The sequence below is a fragment of the Chaetura pelagica genome, unplaced genomic scaffold (genome assembly GCF_000747805.2).
Source record: "Chaetura pelagica isolate M959 unplaced genomic scaffold, ChaPel_1.0 scaffold142, whole genome shotgun sequence".
Taxonomy (NCBI): Eukaryota; Metazoa; Chordata; class Aves; order Apodiformes; family Apodidae; genus Chaetura; species Chaetura pelagica.
The window spans coordinates 11,153,354-11,174,545 of record NW_009952973.1 but is presented as its reverse complement, the minus strand read 5'-3'; positions in this window follow the sequence as shown (position 1 = coordinate 11,174,545).

The window sequence follows — 21,192 nt, the reverse complement described above, 5'->3', positions numbered from 1 at the left end:
TTTCTTGGTAGTGTTCCTAAAACCTTTTTTTTTTTTTTTGTACATTTTAAAAATCAAACGCATTTTGAATGACAAAACCTACAATTGTAGGATAAGATCAACTTTGTTCTGTAAATAAGTTGAAAAAGACTGAAACACATCTTACTAGTAAGTGACAAAATACCTGTGAAAGTAGCCTCTCCTACTTACTGGTCTAAGTACAATGCAGAAATCATCCCAAAAATATTGCAAAATTATTGACTAACAAAGCTATTGAATGGCTGGAATTCACAACAACACTTCATTGTAGCAGTATCTGTACAAAACTTGTCTGATGGTTCTTTTTAATTCTAGACTGATTTGATTGCTGAATTATCGAAAAAGCAGAGTTCTCTGACTGTCGTGCAAGCAGGAAGGCTTGAGCAGAAGAAAGCAGCTGTCCAACTGCTGGATTGCTGGTATCTCAAGCAGTAAGTGAAGTTGTTGCTGTTCGTTCAAACATTAATGAAACAATCCCATGGATTAAATTTCTTTACAATCAAATGCTGAATGCCTATTAACAAGCTTATCTTATCTGCTGCAAATACAGAAATGTCTTTATGTGGTTTACCTGATCTTACTGTAAACAAAAAAGCAGTGGACAAAAAAATATAGTCAGTTTTTTACAGACACTAGTAAACATTCACTGGACTGGAGTTTGCCATCAACTTTGCTTTTAAAACATGTTCTAAAACCTGGCTTCATAGCAGAAATGCTGTTTTTATATCAAATTGTTCTGAGATTAATAAAATTTAAATATCCTCATTCCTACAGGTTGTATTTAAACAAAAGAGCAGAAAAACTACTTTTCATACATAGTTTTAAATTTCTATTACATTCATTAAGATAGCTGATTTTAGCTTTCAAACTATAAATTCAACAAAATAAGTACATTTCTCTCTAGCAAGTATGAGTTTCATTTATTTGTTTGTTTGTTTGTTTCTATGCTATGCTGTTAGCTAGGATCAGTGGCCAATTTTACATTGTTCCAAAGATGTATACAACCATAATTCAGACATTCTTCTAATGCTTTTTTTTGGTCTTGATATATATTAGGGAAAAAAGGTACTGAGGTATAAAAGCCACATTAATCTTCAGATGTGGGCTTACCTCTCAAAAGATAAATAAATTTAGAACAAAGGTAACTTAGTAGACTAATTTTAATATTGAATATTTTAAAATGTCCAGAGTTGTTGGTTGCTGTAATATGATGTATCATAAACAAGTAAACAAATATAGACTTCTTTCAGAAACAAATTTTCTACTGATCCTATACTATTTAATAATGTGGAATATATTGTGATAACTGGTAAGTAAACTAGATAAAGAGTTTTTGGAAGTTTATAGGGATTTAGGCTGGTGTTAATTGCTAGCTTGACCAGAACCTGAACATTATTGTCAGTTTCACTGTAGCTTGTCATGCATGTTCAACATATATCTCTGGGATGAATGGGTGGAATACCTCTGCAGCATTAACTCTCATTGGCTTTTGGGGGGCTATTTTATTTGTTTCTCCTACAAGAAGGAGAAAAGACGAAGAAGGAATGCCCTGTGGGGTTTTACTTGATGCAGAATCGAGGTCTTTTGCAGAGGTTACAAACTTACTCTTCATCCATCTTTACTGAAGACCAGGGTGTAGGATAATAAACAAGAAAATACTGGGAAGGGAAAGACTTTTCTTTATCATCAAATTTGTTCTGTCTGAACTTCTCTTGACCTACCCACAGCTTCATTTTACTTGGTTTAGCTGTGACAACAATTTCTCTAATTGACCAGGTGTCTAAGGTTAATTTACTTTACTTTTGTTTATCTGTGTATGCTACAGCCATGGTTTTATACAGACAGCAGTAACAAAAGGCTGGTGTAGCTAGAATGAGATATTTACCACTCTAACACAATGATGTAGTGTAGAGATGTATGGTATTGGGAACCTTAAGAAGAAAAGACCCAGAGTGTAGCGTGAATAAGGAGAGGCAAGGGATGATAACAAATGGGACACAGGCTTGACACTGGAGACCACTAGACTCACCAGTGGTCATTGAAAAAAAATACAGAGCTGGAGCTGCATGTAACTGACTCTAGGGGTAAGAAAGAGAGCATAGAGATAGTATCTAACATAGATAAAGGACACTGTATATAGTAAATTCAGATGTAACCTGGAACTCTGAACCACTGAAGAAAGAGTAATGTGTTTGCACACTAGTCAACATATATAAATGACCCAAAGTGGGACAGGGAAAAAAATAAGACAAGAAATCACTGAAAAGAAAATCATATTCCTCCTGGCAAAGGACTCCAGATAGACACCGACTCCCAGTCTTTGTCGTAACCCCACTCCACCACCAACATCAGCATGAAACCACTGACCTTTTACCCAGAGGAGCAGTGAAAGGTGACCATAACAGCAGGAAAAGTGACAGAAAATAAGTGTATATGTTACAATTTTAATTTTATTATTGACATTATTTCAAACTTTATAAATAATACTCTAATTGCATAATTATTCTTTGTTTTTCTGTATTAATTAGTCTAGAATCATGATGATTCCCGAACCAGACTGTTAAGGTTTCCATTACGCTAACAATAAATGCTTGGCTTCATTTTTATAGAAAAGGTGGACTTTCTTTACCCATATACATTATTTCAAGTGTAAGAGAGATCCAAGAGCTCCAACATAAAGGAAGAAACCAGAAACCAAAATGTGTGACAAACACAGCATTCTTTAGATGACATAAATATTTCCCAAATGTGGCAAAATGTAGGGAATATTGCCAGAAGCATAATGTCCTATAAGTACCCACGCATTTGGGTAATGGGGGGGAGGGAGTTTTGCTAGTGAATTACAATGGATCTGTAGTTCCATGAGCCCTATTATCAGCTGTAAACAGCTAAGAGCAGACAAGTGTGATACCTAAGCTTGAATCCAACTAATCAAAAAGTTTAACATCTCCTTCTCAACAAAACACAAATTAGGAGATTAGGCACAATTGGATAAGGTTCTGCTTAAGGCTACTAGCACTCCATTGACAGTTTTCAGATAGCTCCTTATGACACTGAAGAAAGTGTCAACAAATTTTATATGTAGTTCAAGGGCTAATGAGTCCTCGTAGGATTTTCCAAACAATTTTGGCTAAGTCATGGAGAGAATTTAGAACAGAAATTATGGCAAAAGCAAACTGGACAAGAAGCGTTTACATATCATTGTAGCCATGGGTTCCATCAATGCTGTAAACAAATAGGTGTCTTTGCTCTGACAGTTTCACAGTGTCATTGTAAATCTCTGTATTATTGAAGAAGAATTAATAAAGCTACAGGCCGTTGCAGAAGAGCAAATGGACTCAAATGCATGGAGATGGCTACATCACTGAGCCACCATTTAAAAAAATCTACATTTATATCCATATTTACCTATCTAAATAATAACTCCCTTAGTGAAAAACATGCTGACCAAACAGTAATTTACTTATTCAAATCTAAACAGTTTCTCCAATTAGGTTGTACGGAGGTTCTGGCTAAAGAATCTACATCAACCCCAGGAATTTTTATTCTGCTTAAAGACTACTCTTTCAGTCACTTGTTGTTTGGTATATCTTTGGCAATTACCCAAACTGTAAGTTTGTTCTGTATTCTAACAGTGTTTCCTGAGGTATGTTGCTACATGGCTAATATCTGTTCTTCTGGGAAAAACCCCCAAAAATTAGTATGAGGAGGTAATATATGCATTTCAGAATTCTTTCTCTGAACTCAGATGAGAAATACATATTTGGAACACAATCAAAACAGTGAGAGGAACATAAATTTGGCAAACAAAAAAGTCGGACAAACAGGAAATTATTACTCACAATATTCAGGCTGCTTCTGCTTAAAAAAAAATAATTTAAAAAAATCCCATTACACTGCCTCACCAAAGTTAGCTCAGCTAAGAAAGCTGTTAAATTGATGCCTTTTTGACAGCTTTCTGCTCTAATTAGCCTCTCTGTGTAATACGTATTGGTCATTTTGTTCATTGTGAAGGTCCAAACCACTCACCATGTTCTGTTCCTCAAAAAGGCAGACTGAAACTCAATGTACACAGTGGGTCTCCACTTGTAGTGTGTGAATCTGGGCATGTCAAAGCAAGACATGGTTAATCGAAAAGAAATACTTGCTACTTTGACAGTTACAGTGTAACACTACTGAAAAATTAGAGCAGCAGGTTATGAAGATAAGCAGGAATAGGTATGCAGGAAGAATGGCTTGCTCAAGGCCTGCCAGAAAGTCCTATCAAGACTACTCACAGACAAGAGGCAATGGTACTTTTAAGTAAAAAGGGGCCTAGAAAAATAATTTGGATCATACATGAGTGTGTTAGATATTTAAGTTGGAAGTAGACTCCAGGTCCAAAATGGCACTGTTAGGCTCATGCTTTGAATGCTGAATGAGCAGAGACATCTGTCTGAAGCCCTGATTTAAGTGCAAGATTTCATGAGTGTAAACTGTTTTTTAAATGGCCACTCTAGCTCCTTATTCACTTTTTAGTTTCTTTTAAATCACCTTTATTTGTCATCCTGAAAGACACAGGGTAGCTACAGATTTCCTGTGCATCATCTTCATCTGAGAGAGATAAGTTGCAGAGAAGGGAAAAGATAATTGCATGGAGTAAATTTTCTGGAAAAGGAAACACTACATGATTTCCTACTACCTCTCTGCCCATCATGAACAAGGAATACACAAGGCACCTGAACAAAGGGTAGCAGAGCTGCTGTTTGAAAATGTGATCTCAGATCTTGCCAGTAAAATAGCCTTTTTTTTAGGACTGCTCTTTAAGCATTTTGCCTGCCAGTCCCAGCCACTCTCTTAGAGAATAGATACAACTTTGCACCTGCAATCCAGCTCGTTATTAACTTTGTTAAACATTGTTGTATCAAAATTAGTTTGTTCTGTTGCACATAGATCATTCAACCTTGGCTTGACAAACAATATAACTACTGGTGCATCTCTTCCTTAAAACTAGGTAGAAAATATGGAAAGCAAAAATAAAAGGTATCTTTGTAGAAAACAAAACACAAAAAACCCACAAAAAACCCTAAACCAACCAAAAAACCCCAACAAAACAACAAGAAAAAAATCCCAAACAAAACCAACCTGATAACAAACTGAAAATCCCAAAAAGATGACAGTGTAACAGTTTTTTAAAGTACTGGTTTTACTAGACCAAGCATAACTTTCTGTCATTTATCTTATCTGAAGTATAACAAGTTTACAGACCAGTCAAAGAGTGCAAGATTTAACTATTTTTCTGTTACTCCTTTTTTATATATTCACTATTTCCTTCTCAACACCCAGGAATCTTATTATTTAAAATAAGAAGGTACTATTATTTATTTATTTATTGTGTTATTGTTTGGGTTTTTGCACTCTGCATGACATCTGGTCAGTGATTTCATTAGCACAAAATGCTATATTTAAAATGACAGTACTATTTAATTAGAAGAGGTCAGATCATTTTAAAGGGTTGCCTCAAACACTTGGCAATTTCTTACTGTGTGGGTTTGCTGTATGAGAGTACTACAAACAAAAACAGTGGCTTCTTGAAATGTGCATCTGCTAATGAGACCAGGATTAAGAAGGTGGATACATTTCACCTGCAATTTATTTTTCAAGCAATTTCGAGTTAATACTAGCCAAGAGCAAAAAATAACATCTTGCTCTGCAAAATGTCTGAATGCATTTGAGAATATGCAGATTTTTTTCTTTGTCTGGTTAAACAAATCCAATACTGAAGGAAAAACTGGTTTTAAGTTCTTGACAAGTATGGTTCATATAAATATTGTTACTGTGTGGCTTATGAAAGGGAACTGAATTTTTTTTGCAACAATTGTTGACAATGGTTTTTTACAATAAGAGAAAATAATAACAGATTATTGCTAAATGCAACATATCTATAGATTGAAGATTCTAAAAGACTGTTATTTATCAATTTTTTGTCATTCTTATTTTTGTTTGCTTTCTACATGTCTTTACAGTGTAAAAGCTGAGAAAGCAAGTAGGCACTTTTTTTGTGACACTTGGATGACTCACCATCTTTTGGCAGGCCTAAGTGAGGAAATGTGTATGCTTTTAATGTAATTTTATGTATTCTCTGCTTCTAAGTTAGCTTCAACTACTGATATCACACCATAATGTCCTGCACTTATGAGCTTCATTTTCCATCTAGAGTTTAGCTTAACATCAGCACGTTGTACAGGAAGCATAAGTATCAATTTCCCATTTTCCTTGATACACACCCTCCCACTTTCTCTATTTATTTATAGTTTATTTATTTTTTTATTTAGTCTTCTAAAACACTGTTTTCCTTTTCTGAAACACTGTTTCTAGTTAGCTCTTATCTGAAGCATATATATTGAATTCTACCAAATAAAATGTCCTTAAGTGAGATATTCAGAATCCTGAAGCCCATGCAGCAGGCATTAAGGTAAGGAGATCAATGAAAAGAAATGCAGTGAAAATAAGAGACATCCAGAATAAAATAGGGTCACTGGCACAGAGAAATTGGGTGGCTGTTCCAGGAGCAGTGAGTAATTGAGAATAAAATTGTGAATCAAAGAAAAAGAAGAGAAGGAAAATCTTCACATGTAGAGAGGTCCTTCTACCCCAATACTGCTCACAGCTGGAAAATCTCAAATCTTATATGCTGTTATTACTCTGAAGACATCTAGATATCCTGTACAGGATTATGCTCTTCTCCTAAAGATGAGCTGCTTTCCACTGAGTATTGGAGAAAAAGTATACTCAGAGAAACTTATCTGCAATGCAGACATTAAGAGAGCATTAAGGTCTTAAGTGATATAAGAAGTTAACACATAAACACGTAAAATAAATACATATATGTAGACCCTCTACTTTAGCAGTAGAACAAAATATGTTTGCTTGAATGACTTGTGCCAAAAAGTTCATATGAGGGTATCAGAATACAAGTGAAAAAAGAATTTATGCTGCCATTCTAAGTACAGTAATAACTAAGGCAGTAACAACTAAAGCTCACATTGGTGAGCTTTAAAAGTCTAACCACCACCCCAATTAAAAAACAAACAAACAAACAAACAAAAAAAACCAACAGAGAAAAAATCCCAAAAACAAAATTCTAAGTACAGTAATAACTAAGGCAGTAACAACTAAAGCTCACATTGGTGAGCTTTAAAAGTCTAACCACCACCCCAATTAAAAAACAAACAAACAAACAAACAAAAAAAACCAACAGAGAAAAAATCCTCATAGACAACTCACCACATAGCAGTAGCTATGATTTCAGAGTCTTTAGGATATACTTAAAACATGCAAGAATATATTGATGGCCCTGAAAAGGCATGATAGAAACTTAAAACTGTTCTATTTTATATCAATGACCTGTCAGTGAGCTAATCTTGACTTATTTTATCAGAACACTAGTTCCTTTAGTCAACAAAAGCCTGTAAGCAGATATAAACAGTTATTCTTAAAGACAGTTTTATAGAACCAGAGTTAATGCTAGTCATTCAATTAAAAATTCACTCCTATTGGATATGAAATTTGTTAGCAAAGACCATACATAATGCCTTAAAGCCCATGCAAACAAATATTAAGTTTTTATGTAGGAAACTTTCTAGAAGAAATTCAGAAAGGAAAGGAGATGGGTAGCTCTAGAATCTATGCTTATATAAACTTATTTCATCAAGATAAGGAAGATTAATAGATGGAAAACCAAATAAAAACACTAAAATGTGGTCTGATAAATGTAGAAAAGTTTTATTAAAAGGTAAGTATAGTTAAAACAAAGTACAATTAAGATTTTCTTAATTCTTTCAATCTCAATCTTAAGTGTGTCACACTTCTGGAGGGAAGTGGTGCACACAGCGTATTTTCAGAAAGAGTCCAATATAAATGTTTAAAAGTCCAAACATGTTATTGATTTATTCTCTCTTAAACAATTAATGCAAAGAGAAGCTTTGGCAGACTTGTAGTTTATTCACTGTTGAATTACTTCATAATCTTTTTGTCTACTATATTGAAAATGTGCAGACATCTAGGCACAACATCTGACATTGTTGCAGTTTATATTTCTGATTTTGTCCCAAGAGTTTTCATGGACATAAGCCATTATCTGTGCAATGGAAATAATATCTCATAGGATTGCAAACTGTTTTACCACTATACATCATGATTCTATGATCTTCAGAATTAATCCCACAGAATTCTTAATAAATATGCACATTTAAGGCATTGTTGGAAATTAAGAAATATCTCTAATTTCAGAGAGTACATCTTGCTGCATTTTGCATAATGACTATGAACATAGTACATCAGATAAATGGAGGGAAATAGCTTTTAGTGCAGTGTTCTGTCACAGGAAAATAATAAATCAGCAACCTATGAACTCTAGGTCCATCTGAAACATATTTAGAGCCCTCATTAACCTATGGAGGCCAATTTGAATAGAAGCTATTTAATGAAGACACAGAGGGGATTTTTAATAATGTATTATGATGGAAGAAATGGAAACAAGCTAGAAATGGTAAAGATTACCCAAATGATAATGAGATCCAAAAGTAGCAACATAATCACCTGAATCATGCAATGAAAGATATTGCCAAGGCACAGATACTTAAACTGCTACATAACTTTGTACAATACTATTTAAGGGTCTTTGGAGATATAGCCCAATAGCAGAAAATAATGATTTCCTCCTCTCAGGCAGGAACCACTTGTTTTATTTTCCTGTTTGTTTTTTGAAACTTTTGATTTACTGGAAAGCCTCCTCAGTAGAGAGCATACAATTGAAATGTGACAGTTGTGTGATAGAAACAGCTACTTCAGGCTAGGTGCCACACATTATATTTAAAGAAAACATAATTTTGGCTCTTACAGCTGCACAGGAAGGTGGAGTGTTTCTCCCGAGTATATTTTAGTGTGCAAAAATATCAATGCATATAATGAATGAGGAGCAAAGGAGCTGTCGTAAAAGTCCGTATTTTGTACCTTATCCTGTTACATTAAAATGCAATTTAAATGTCTTTGCAGACAAAAGGACTCTTTCCACCTCAGAGACATCCCAGACCTCCGTTCATGCTCAAGTAGAATTGATATAAATCTGTTCTGGCAGGCACAGAAGGTGGAGCAGCTAGCTCAGGCCAGCACTGTGCTGTCAGGAGTGGTGGGTTTAAGTCTTAAACTGTCCCCAAGAAAGATAATTCAGTTCCTCATGGATAAGCAGCTACAAAGCTCACAGAACACTCACTGAAAGGACTAGGATTCTTTAAAAAATGTGCCAGCCACCCTCTGTAGTGATGGTTTTGTAGAAAAGGTAAAAATGTTTCCAGACTCTAAAGTTCCTCTATTGCATCCAAGAGGCCTGACCAGTAAGAGTCATGGCCATCTGGCAGCCCTTCCCTTTTCTTCCTACTCATAATTATCTTCAGTACAAACTTCGTATGCCTTGCTGATAAAATTTCACCATAAGGCCTTGTGAGTGTCATATTTCTGCATCCAGAACAGCCCATAGAGATGCCTAGGAAGCAAAGGTTTGACCAGCAGGCATTTTTCACTGTTTTCCTCTGTACATACATCAAGATCAGAAGTACCTAGAGTGGTGCTCAGTTCTGTTCTGAAGGATGGAGGCTCATCTTACAACATTGCAGTACTCATCTTTTAATAATGTAAAAGTTAACCTATTAATAAACCTTTAATGCATGCAGTTTTGGAGAGAATGATTGAACATGAGTACCAATGTAATTAATGGAACCAGCATGTCCACAGTGTTCTAATCATCTTTTGTACAGTTACAGAGTTTTGGTTTGTGATTGGAAAAATGGGAAAAGAGAAGTATCTAGGTAGCAATTATATGAATACCTTGTCTTGGGTTCTAAAACAAGAAATAAGCCTATCTTTCTACAGCATAAAAACCAAACAAACATGGTGTGTATTGACTAGTAAAGACTTTTTCAGATAATAGGAATGCTTGTTACTACTCAACTGTCTTATGCACACAGAATTTTTTTGTGTGTGTTTGGAGTATCTGTGTACAACCAGAGATGTTTATGCCCATCATGGCACCTCTTTCTGAAAGATTCTAGGTCACAGGTACTGCATACTGCTATCATGTGGTACACCATTTCCATAACCTGTACCAATCCAAGTCACAAGATGCCCTGCAGTGGTCAAGGGCAGTGACATCAGCTTTGTCACTATTGCTCTGTGTAGTCCTTAGTACCAGTCAGCTCTGTGTTTCCATGACTACACACCAATGAATGAGACATCCTCTGTGCTGCTGCTGCTCTAGTCAGACATTACAGCAAAATCAGCCTTAGTACAACATGATTGATAATTTTAGGGATTCACTAGAAAATCATTTTTCATTACACTACAAGCAGTTAATAAAATCTACTCTTGTCTTATACAATCCCTCTTGAGTACTCAGAGAATATGCCCTCTCATCCTACCATGTTCCAACTTTTTCTTTTCTTTTATCAAGAGAAGAATGACAGAATGACACCATGGCCTCAGATTTAGGATGTTTGAGTAGGAGTTCTACTTTCCTGTGCCTTTACGAGCATTGCATATAGCAAAATAGAACTGAGGGAAAAAAATAATTTCTTCAGTTGAAAAATTGAGAGTATCCCAAAACATGATGGTATGTGACTCACATTAGTTTAGTTTTAGTTTTTGATGAAAGATACCTCTCCTTGGCTTAGTTTTGCAATAACCACTTCAGTGGACAGAGATTATGAAGTCCTGTGTTCAAAGACTTTGTGCCATATTTAACTTGTTTTAAATTCACCTTATCTGCTGAAATGACTAAAAATGAAATAGTTGAATATTGCATTTGTTAAGATGGAATAAGTGAACAAAAACAACTAGAAAAGCACACTGAAAAAGTTATAGTTCAGATGTAAATTGAATTCCTTGACAATGTTCAGTATGAGAAAGTTTTAGTGCATTCAGCCATATTTATGTGAAACATTCAGCACAATAGGGACCCTGCAGGTTTGAGAAAATTGTTTGTCTCCATGGTTGAATATTTATTAGAAAACTGGTGATACCAATCTCAATCCCTAGAGGCAGCACCTCTTAAGTAGTTCAGTATTCTAGGTTGTGGCCAAAAATAGCATTCATGATTGGAATATTCAAGTAATAAAGATTTAAAATTATAAAATCAAAACATCCACTGAAATAGTTGTTTGATTGGGTATTAAGTGTTGCTAATCAATAAAATTCATTTGCCTGTGCAAATATGTATGAAATAGTCTTGTTATCAGTGCAAAACATTTCTCTCAGGAGAAGAAACGCAGAACTAGACATTTATCAAGTTACTCTGATTAAATCCTGGCTCTAGGAAATAGCGCCATATGAGCTGGTGTTTAGTCAATCAGACTGAGGTGAAATCCGTATTACAACTTTCCAAACAATCATCTGGATGATGATGCAAAGTATTGCCTGAAAGAAGAAGCAAAAAACCAGAAATATTTGATGACATGCTCCGATGAGAATAGCACATGAACCACAACTTTTTTCTTCTTTCTTTTTTTTCCTTTTTAAATTTTTAGTACTGCAAAACAAATTAATGTGATACCACCTCAAACAAAAAGCTCCATAAAAAAAATAATAGGGCAGACACCAATAATTCTTGGAATATCAGGGTTTTCTTTGGTGTAAAGAAACTATCTTATAATAGAGGTTTTGGTTTATCTTCATCTGACTCATAACCAAGTTGATCTGACAATTTAAAATCACCTCATGTTTTTCTTTATTTTTTTGTGATCTTTTTGAGATACTGTCATCCTCTGAAGTTACCACCAGAAGTTCTGTGGTTTGTTCAGGACTGCATTTTTATAGTCTGAAGTACTGATTTAATTTTAGCTTTTACTGGGTAAACTGAAAAGTTTCTACAGGATGATATTCAGAAGAGATTACCTTTCAGACTTTTATATTATTTCCTTATAAATCATATAAATAAAATGGTAATATTATTTATAATGACTTATTGTGGTTTATTGCCATAATCTGAAAACCATTAGTAAATTCCCATCTCTTTATGTCATAGATAATTATTCCTTCTAAATACAAATGGAACATGGATCATCTAGTAAATGATGAAACAAACATTGATTTTATTTGTCAGTTCAGTATGATAATATTTTAATTTATATTTCCTTGGTGAAGAGGTAAGGTATCGTTAGCAGTATTTTATATTACACAGGCACAAAAAGGGATTCCTAACTGGAACCGGGAAGAAATCACAGAATCACTTAGGTTGGAAAAGACTTTCAAGATCTTTGAGTCCAACCATTAACCTTACTCTACCAATTCCATGTCCCCAGGCACCATATCTAGACAACTTTTAAACACATCCAGGGATGATGACTCAACCACCTTCCTGATCAGCATGTTCCAAAGTCTGACAACCCTTTCAATGAAAAATTTCTTCCTAATGTCTAGTCTAAACCTCCCCTGCTGTGGCTTGAGGCCATTTCCTCTTGTTCTATCAAGAGTTACTTGTGACAAGTGTTGCATCTCAGCACGAGACTACTCATAAGCTATTGTTAAAAAAAACAAACACACAACACCAAAAAAAAACCCCAAAACTTCAGGCTGGTATTTAAAGAGAATAATTATATTGATAAGAACATGCAGAAGTCAGTACAGAAGTATCAGAACAGAAATACTTCAAGCAATACCAGATATGCTGGGGGGGAGGGGGGAGAGGGGGGCAGGGGTGGAAGAAAAATACACTTGTTGTTATTGAGATACTGTTAATTTGGGCAGTATTTTCTTTTGGCTAATTTCCTATCGCTAACTATATTTATCCCTCCATGTGTTAGTTTTGCATAAGCAGAAAAGAGATAACTTTAGTTCTCTTTACATATAAATGTATTTTAATCCACTGAGTACTTTTATAAGTAGGTAAAAATATCATCTGAGACAAAGATCACTTAGAAAGCACATAAAAAAAATACTTGAGAAGTTAAAAGTGAGTACATTTTCATATAGTCACTTTTTATTTCAAATGCAGGGTTTTTTTCCTGATTACATCAAAGGCCCCTATTCATTGAAGGCCCTTACTTAACACAGAGACCAACATCAATTTGTATACTGCACTATCCCTAATGAATAAATGAAGAACTACTTCTAGTAAATGTGTTTTATAAAAACCATAAAGGTTTAGTGGTAAGAATGACATTGAGAATGCTTGCAGATGTTATTTGTAGGAATTGAAATTCCTTATTGCAAGAATAGAACCATTTGAGAATTTAGGTGTTGGAAAGAAATATATTGTTTCCTACATAATTATTTAATTTCTTATTTTGATAGTTTCTTTTGTTTGGTGTTTCCATACTTGTATCTATAATGATCAATTGCCACAGAAAGGAATAGCAAGTGTAATGATCTTCAATGGGTTCTGAGGGATGTACAATGCCTTCGGTAGAGCAGCCTTTCTTCTCTGAACCTGCCTTCACATTCTCATTTTTTATGGCTTCCAAACTATGATACAAGTTAAGTCAAAATTATTTGCCAGCCTGAAAGGAATTAACACTATTTAGCATGCTCTAAAACCCTGAATTCACAGAAGACATTTGAAGCAATATTTTGCTGTACATCAGAAGGAGATGACACCTTCTATGACAAGAACAGTCAGGATACAAGTTAGTTCCAAATCCCATTAACATCTGTAAGAACACAAGGAAAGCCTGAGAGATTCTGCAATATTTTTTGCACTATTTTTAGTTGTTGAATAGATATTTTGATACCCATACTTTACTCACAGACAGCCTGTGTACCTTTAATTTTCTTGCTTATAGATGTTATGAAGGACAAATCTTATACTTTGTAGACTTATAACCTGCCCTGTGATCTTTCTGTATTAGGATGTATATGATTAACTTTGCTCATAATAATGACTATAATCAGTGAAGAAAGAGAATAAAACGTGAATATTTATTTTGATAAAAGATTAACCCATGTACAAGCTATTCCAGGTCAGTTGCTCAGACATTTGGTTCTACTTGTTGATTTTATATCTATAGTAAATTCAGATATTAATCAATGTCTTCTATATACCTAATTCTAGTTGGGATCACTCTCATAATAATTTCTTCATAATTTCTTCATAATAATTTTCATAATAATTTTTCATAATAAATACTCTGCATTATGACATTTTAAAATTCTATTAATACTTCCATTAGCAAGAAAAAAAGCAAATAATTGAGATAGCTCACAGAAAACAATATAAGAATAGATAGAAACAGGGGAGGAAGTGCTAAACAGATAATAGTCAAATTACTTTAAATCAAAAGAGGGTATTATTTGCATTCAAATATGAAGAAACTGAACTGACTAATGAAAGGGGTTCCAGTTTCCAGGCCCAGAATTACCCACAGGCTTGATCATATGAGTTATTTTGTTGTTTTTACTCACCTGCTGACTGCTCCAAAGGCCATGGCAAACTCCATGACTTCAAAAGGATACAGCATTGAAGCTCTGAAAAACAAATAGCCTGAGGCAAAAAAGAAGTGCTTATAAGGAAAGTTATTGCCAGAAGAGAATGGGGAGAGAAATTGGCCCCTTGAAACTCAAGATTCTTTGAAACTGCTTTTTGTGTCTTTGTTTATAAACAAAAGTTTAACTATGAGCCATATTTTAGGCTGAGATTTGCCTGTGAATTCATTTTCACATAGTCTTCCCAAAGCATAAGGGAAAAATGGTTAAACTCTGTGAGATTCTTCAGTCTTATCAAATACACATAAGAATGAAATGGTATAGGATTGCTCAGTTTTTCTAAGATTCTTTTTCTTTAGGGTTAGTGATTGCATTAACATGGCTTCTGCTGCAAGGTTTTGGGCATTAAGATGAAGGCATCTTCCAGTTTGCAATCTGATAAAGAAACAAAGCTAGGAATAAGTTATTGTTATCAAGAAAAATGAAAAATCAATCCAAAATTAAGAGAAAATTTTGACTGGAAGTAACAATTTTCTCTGCCATTCAGATGCTGTAAACCACTTCAAAATAGATTAACATATAATTCAATGCCATTTTAAAGTGAAAAATCCAAAGCTTTTGTATGATTATTTTGATCTCACACAAATATTTTTTTCCTGAGTGTAGACTATTGATGCATCCAGTTATGGGTCTAATTTTCTTCACATCCTGAGTGGATGAGCGGTGGTATAGACACAGAGAGAGACTGAAAGAGATGACAGAGACATGAGAACCAATTCAGATGCTTTTATTTATAAAGTACAAAGCTATTTTGATTCCCATTTCTTTCATGACAGTTAGGGTGAAAATGAGTAAAGGTGATGGCAATTTTTGAAAAGTCCTAAAAAATCACATCCTTCTTAACTCCACTGTACCATCTTCAATGCAAGCACTGTCGATCTGGGCTGCATATTACCATACACTTAAGTTTTGCAATCTGTTCTCGCAAATCAATTTTACACAGCTTGAGAATATGAGTAAGTTTGTATTTGTGCTATAAAGATATTGCAGAGGGGAAAAGAATGAAAACAGTGTTGTAGCTGCAAACAAATCAATTGGACTGTATTAAAACTAAACACATGATGCCAAAGATGAATGTAGAGACAGAAACAGGGACAGAGATTACCATGAGGTCTAGACACATAGAGTGATTAATCATCACATACATCTGGAAAAGAAAAATACCACAAGAAACAGTTTTTTCTTGTGCTATACAGTCTAGAGAGAAAGAAAATAATATTCTGTTCTCCATGGATGAAGGAAAATATGAAATGGATATTAAGTGCCCCTCATTTGCATCAAACTGAAAATCTGTCTTTTAGCTATCTTTATGTTTTATGATTTGAAAACCATCCCATAAGTAATTTTTAAATTCGGAACATAAGTCTCTCTGTTTCTTTATCAAAAAATCATTTCAATTTTGAAATCATATTAAATCATTACCTGGGGTTTAATTTAGCAAAAAATAAATTTTATTAAATTCAGCAAATCTGAATACAGGAAAGAGCTGTGATACTGGTCTTTTTTTTTTTTTTTTTTTTTTTTTTTTTCCCCGTTTTGCAATTACAGTATAAAACTAATTCAGATGTAAGTACTGCTGAATGCAGTTCTAGTTACTGGGAACATGACTCTTTTTGGCTACGCAGGAGAAGTTAAAATGAAAACAGTACATTAATGTTTTTTTTCTGCACACACAGAATACTGAGACAGCGCTGTGCTGCTCAGAAACTAACTGATGAATTTTCCTGCTTTGGAGACAAATTTTGTCTTCATACAGAGGATGATAAAACAAATGTGTTTGTAGCACCATATGATAAATAGAACCTATTAGCACAAAAAAGATAATTCTGCAGAAATAGCTGTGAGGATTAGGTCATAGGACCATCTGCATGTCAGCTGGGGGCAATACACAAGACTTATTTACTATTATTTCATTGTTACCAGGTTCATGGAAGAAGGAAATGGGGGGGCAAAGATATCTATCTAATATTTTATTTCTTTTTCAATTTAGCCTCCATATAAACTTCCCAAATACTCATTTTACTCTGGTTTTTCCACAAAATTTCGTCCAACCTTACAGATGACCTCAGTGCTTTCTTGTGCGTGGATAATTGAACACACAGTAGTTTGCTGAGTACGTGTCAACAATATAAAGATTTTGCAGATCTCTTTCGACTGCAGATCTATGCAGATCTATTCCTGAAATTGGCTTGTGCTTGTTGTATCCTCTCTGGAATTGCTCATCACCCTCAGAACTTGTGTCTGAGCTGACTGCTTAACAAATCTTCTGTCCAGCCTGCTTTAGGTGGTCTTTTTAACCTCCGGAAACTTAAGAAGCAGTCAATGTATAGCTGTAATTCCTGAAGGAGGGAAAGGAAAAGGTAATGCATGGAAATATGTTCGACTCCCTTTTTGTTTTTTTTTTACATATCTGGTAGAGGATTTCAGGCTTTTTTTTTAGCTGAGTTCAGGACAGGATGTCTGTAGGGAGTGAGATAGAGTTGTTGGTCATTGTTTTCTTATGAAAAAAAGTATATAAGCTTTGTGATTATTTACACTATTCTTCCTCCTTTTTCCACCCTGCTCAGGTAGCTTATGTGCTGTTAAAGGAGAACATGATTTAAGACTCATTAAAAAATTTCTCTAGAAATGACATAGTCATTGACAAAAATAGCAGTGTAAGCCAGGTGGAAAAAAATAAGATGGTAGAATGAAATACCTCTGAGGACAGTTTTGTTGTACAACATTTGGCTTTAAATAAATGTATGGGCCTGCTTCTGAAAATATATTACATATGTCAAAGGAACAGTAATTAAACTGCTCCCTCTAAGCTTTTTTGATAGGCCATTTTCAGAATGAATGGTAGAGGCTGAGAAAGGGCACTTGGCATTTGAGAACCTTACCTTCAGGATATTATTCTCCTTGCTTTTCCATGGTACATAATTTTACTTTTTTCTACCAACTTAGAGCAATGTTAATATCTACTATTTTTTTTTACAGAGGACCTATAAAACAAAAATTATGTGTCACACAAATGTAATTGTTTTTGTCATTAAAAAAAGAAAAAAAGATCAGTTAGTCACATGCTATATCAACCCTGAGGAAAAGGTAAGTGTAATTGGTTGATCATGGTGAAAATGGCAAATTTTGCATTTTGTCATTGATGAATGGAAACTGACATAATCCACAGTCACTTATACTAAATCACTCAAAGTAATTATTACCTACTTAAAAGGGTGTTGTGGTGAATAAATAAGAATTAAAAGACAGTGACTGACTAAAACCCATAATACATTTCCTCAAATGAGCTAAACAAAACTAAATGTGAGGGCTTGAAGACCTAAGTAATCTTTAAGGAAATTCTAGAAACTTTAACTAAAACTAATGAAACATCATTTGTGTTTAAAAGAGTAATTTTGACCAATTATTTTACCATTTCACATGACCTGTGTGTTGGACCTAAATTTCCTACTCTAAATGAGTGTATAAACTTGATATAACACACATAGGTATAAAGAAACAAACATTAAAGTGTTATACAGAATTATCCTTAATTTCATTTAATGCTGAAATTTCAAGAAAATAAATTGTAACAGAATGAAACAGATACAATTCTGTGTTACCTCTAGGAATTACTCATGAGGTGACACTGCCAGCTGACAGTAAAGTCTTCTTTTCTGTATTCTGCTGCAGGACATATTTTACATGCATTCAGACAATCTCCTCTCATTGAAATACTTGTACACCTTTATATCATTTATTTTCTGATTTGTGCATATCATATGGCAGTTAATTTCCATGAACCATAACTATGTATTTTCAGACTGCCTAAAATTGGTATTTATGTGTCTTAGCTATTTACCACCTTATGTGCTTTAGCTGTCACAATATTAGAATGCCAGCACTCTTGGCATAGATTGTCATCTTTCTGTGGCTATCTTAGAAACTTCTGAGTTTCTTTGGTTTTGATTTTTATTTTTGGAATATTTTCCTTAAAACTCTATAAAGTTTGAAAACTATAATCACTTCCAGTACACAGTCCTTAGTGATCTTTCCCCAACACTAGACAGTTTAAGGCTCAACTTGACAAGATTCTGGGCCATCACTTCTGAAGTTATCTTTTTTCACTCGTCAGAAACAAAGGATGTCTGAAGAAAATGTAGAACACAATGACTCTGCAATTACAGGTATAACATAAATCGCCAAAATCAAAACTGCTGAAAAGGGATAATTTACTGGAACTCAGGGGAGACAATGGAATGCAATACCAAAAATGCTAATAATTCATGTTTTGTCTTCTGTAAGAATATAATTGCTCTTTCAGTTGAAACAAAGTAATACAGAACTTTGATTTTTCTTTTGACAAATTGATTCACTCACAATGTTTTAAGTGTAATAAAAAGAATTTATGGAAAATTTTCTGTTAATCACAAAAAATGTAGCTATAAAGGCAAAGAAATATGGCTATTCCTAGGAAATAGGTTGCTATCACTATGAAGAGATGTTTTACATTTTTACCTTAGACAAGCTTGGATTTCTAATATCTGCACATTTGCTTTCATGTGAATTGTCATAAGTTCAGCAGCTGTGTTGTAAAACTATGTAATGCCATCTAATTTAGGTAGCTCCTGCACTTTTACGAGAAAAGTTAAGAAGCTGGTGAAGAATGAAGCACATTTCTCCTCCATTTCTCCTTTTTGCATTCACCTAGTGAAAGAAGACAGCTCACACTGAAGGTTTATAGCCCTTACAGGAATTTCTTTTTGGTTATTTTATATGGATAGTATTGGTATACGGAAATAATTAACATTTTTTCAAATTTTAAATTGCTCCTTACTATATATGCACACCTGCACAAGTGGTGCACGATTTATAAAACTAGTTACTAATGTCTGCTGTTATCTCCTAATATGAGCTGTTTGTTTTTTTTTTCACTTAGTACTGTGTAAAATATGTACTGCTTAATACATCTTTTTAAAAAATGAAAAAAGAATGCAGAAATGTGCATTAATCAACTTAAATCTCTCTGTGAGTGTTTCTTTCTCTTATGGTGTTCAAATTAAATATGCTTAATTTTAGGCAAATGCTTAAATCTCTAATTCCCTCCAAGTTAAAAGTAACATGCAATTAGATGTCTTAGAGAAACAGTGACAGGCAAATGTCTTTATTAACAGATAAGAGGTTTCATCTTTGTAAGACCAAAAGTAGGTACAACTTTAAATGTCACAAGCCAATGTTTATTGCCAAACTTTGATATGGAAAGAGAAAGATGAGACACAGGGCAGGAGTCTGCTGAAACTCAAGTATAAAAAATTATGAGTTGTTAGACACTATTTTCTGTGGAGCATCATTAACTACTAATAGGAGTATTGTTAACTATTTATTTTCCTTATTTTCAAAGTTAATATATTGCATATCTTTTTTTTTTTTATCAGAAAAATTTCATACTCTATTGTCCTCAGTTGTTTTAATCATCATCCAGCATAGATTTTCTTTTTTTCTTTAAAAATATTCTGTTTTGTTCAACTGACAGAGACTGCAATAACTGCTTATTGAATTAACCTAATAATTTGGGATGGAAAATTTGATTAGAAAATATTGTTTATAGAAGTTAATGTCAGAGGAATATTGATTCCTATTTACAAATTATGTCTTGCACAGATGCATGGTCAAATTTATAATTCTCTGGACTGCACAAAAGTGTTAACCTTTTCAATATACTGTATAATACAGAGGCTTAAAAAACCTTCAAAATGTTATTAAAGGAAATGAGACCTTGTGAAACTCACACATGCAAGATATTATGCTTCTAATAACTCAGAGACATAATTCATAGCATAGAAATTTACTTTTTTAGGGGTAAATTAATTTTTTTAATGTGACTAGAGTTACATATAAAAGATTACTGTGAGAGTTTATGATACAATTTTCCAATTGAAGATTGATTGTTAAACTGTGGGAGAGGAGTTTTTAGATTAAAATATTCCATACTATTCTATTCAATTCCATTCTATTCCATGAAATTCACAAATTATATTTTCAATATTCAGTTTCAAGGATAATTGTAGGCCTAGATTCTCCAGTATATTTGTGCTTATGGTGTCTGTAACTTGAGTCTTGTAGGTGGTTACAATGCATACGTGTAACTTCAGAAGATAGAAAGTAGAAAGCTTTGATGAATAAGGCTCAATATTTAAATTAATTTTCATTGAACTGTTGAATGGTTCTCTTAATAATTATTTTTTTTCTCAACTCTGAAAATGAAGAAACGTACTCTTGTGGAGGTACAAGGAAATAATAGGATCTATTTTGGTGAAGCCACTGAGGCAAGGGACACCAGAGCGAGGGATCGTGCTGGTGGAGCCCTTCTGCAGTGGCTAAACCACAGGGAAAACCTCTGCAAAACTGAGGAAGAGAAGGTGAGACAGAGAGAGAGAGAAGTGGAGAGAGAGGGAGGGAGTCAGTCCCAGCCCTGTTCCTGGGCCGGGAGTGAGAGCTTCTGGAGAGTGGCAGCTCTGACTCCCCGTGAGTGGAGACAAAGAGTTGGGGCCTGACCCCCTCAGGTAGAAGAGCAGCCCCTGCAGAGCGCAGTGACCAGGAGCAGCCGAACAAGAGCGTGGCAACCAGGAGCAGCAAACAGGGCCTGGCGCTGCAGTTTGCGCGACAGTTCCCGCAGGCAGGGCG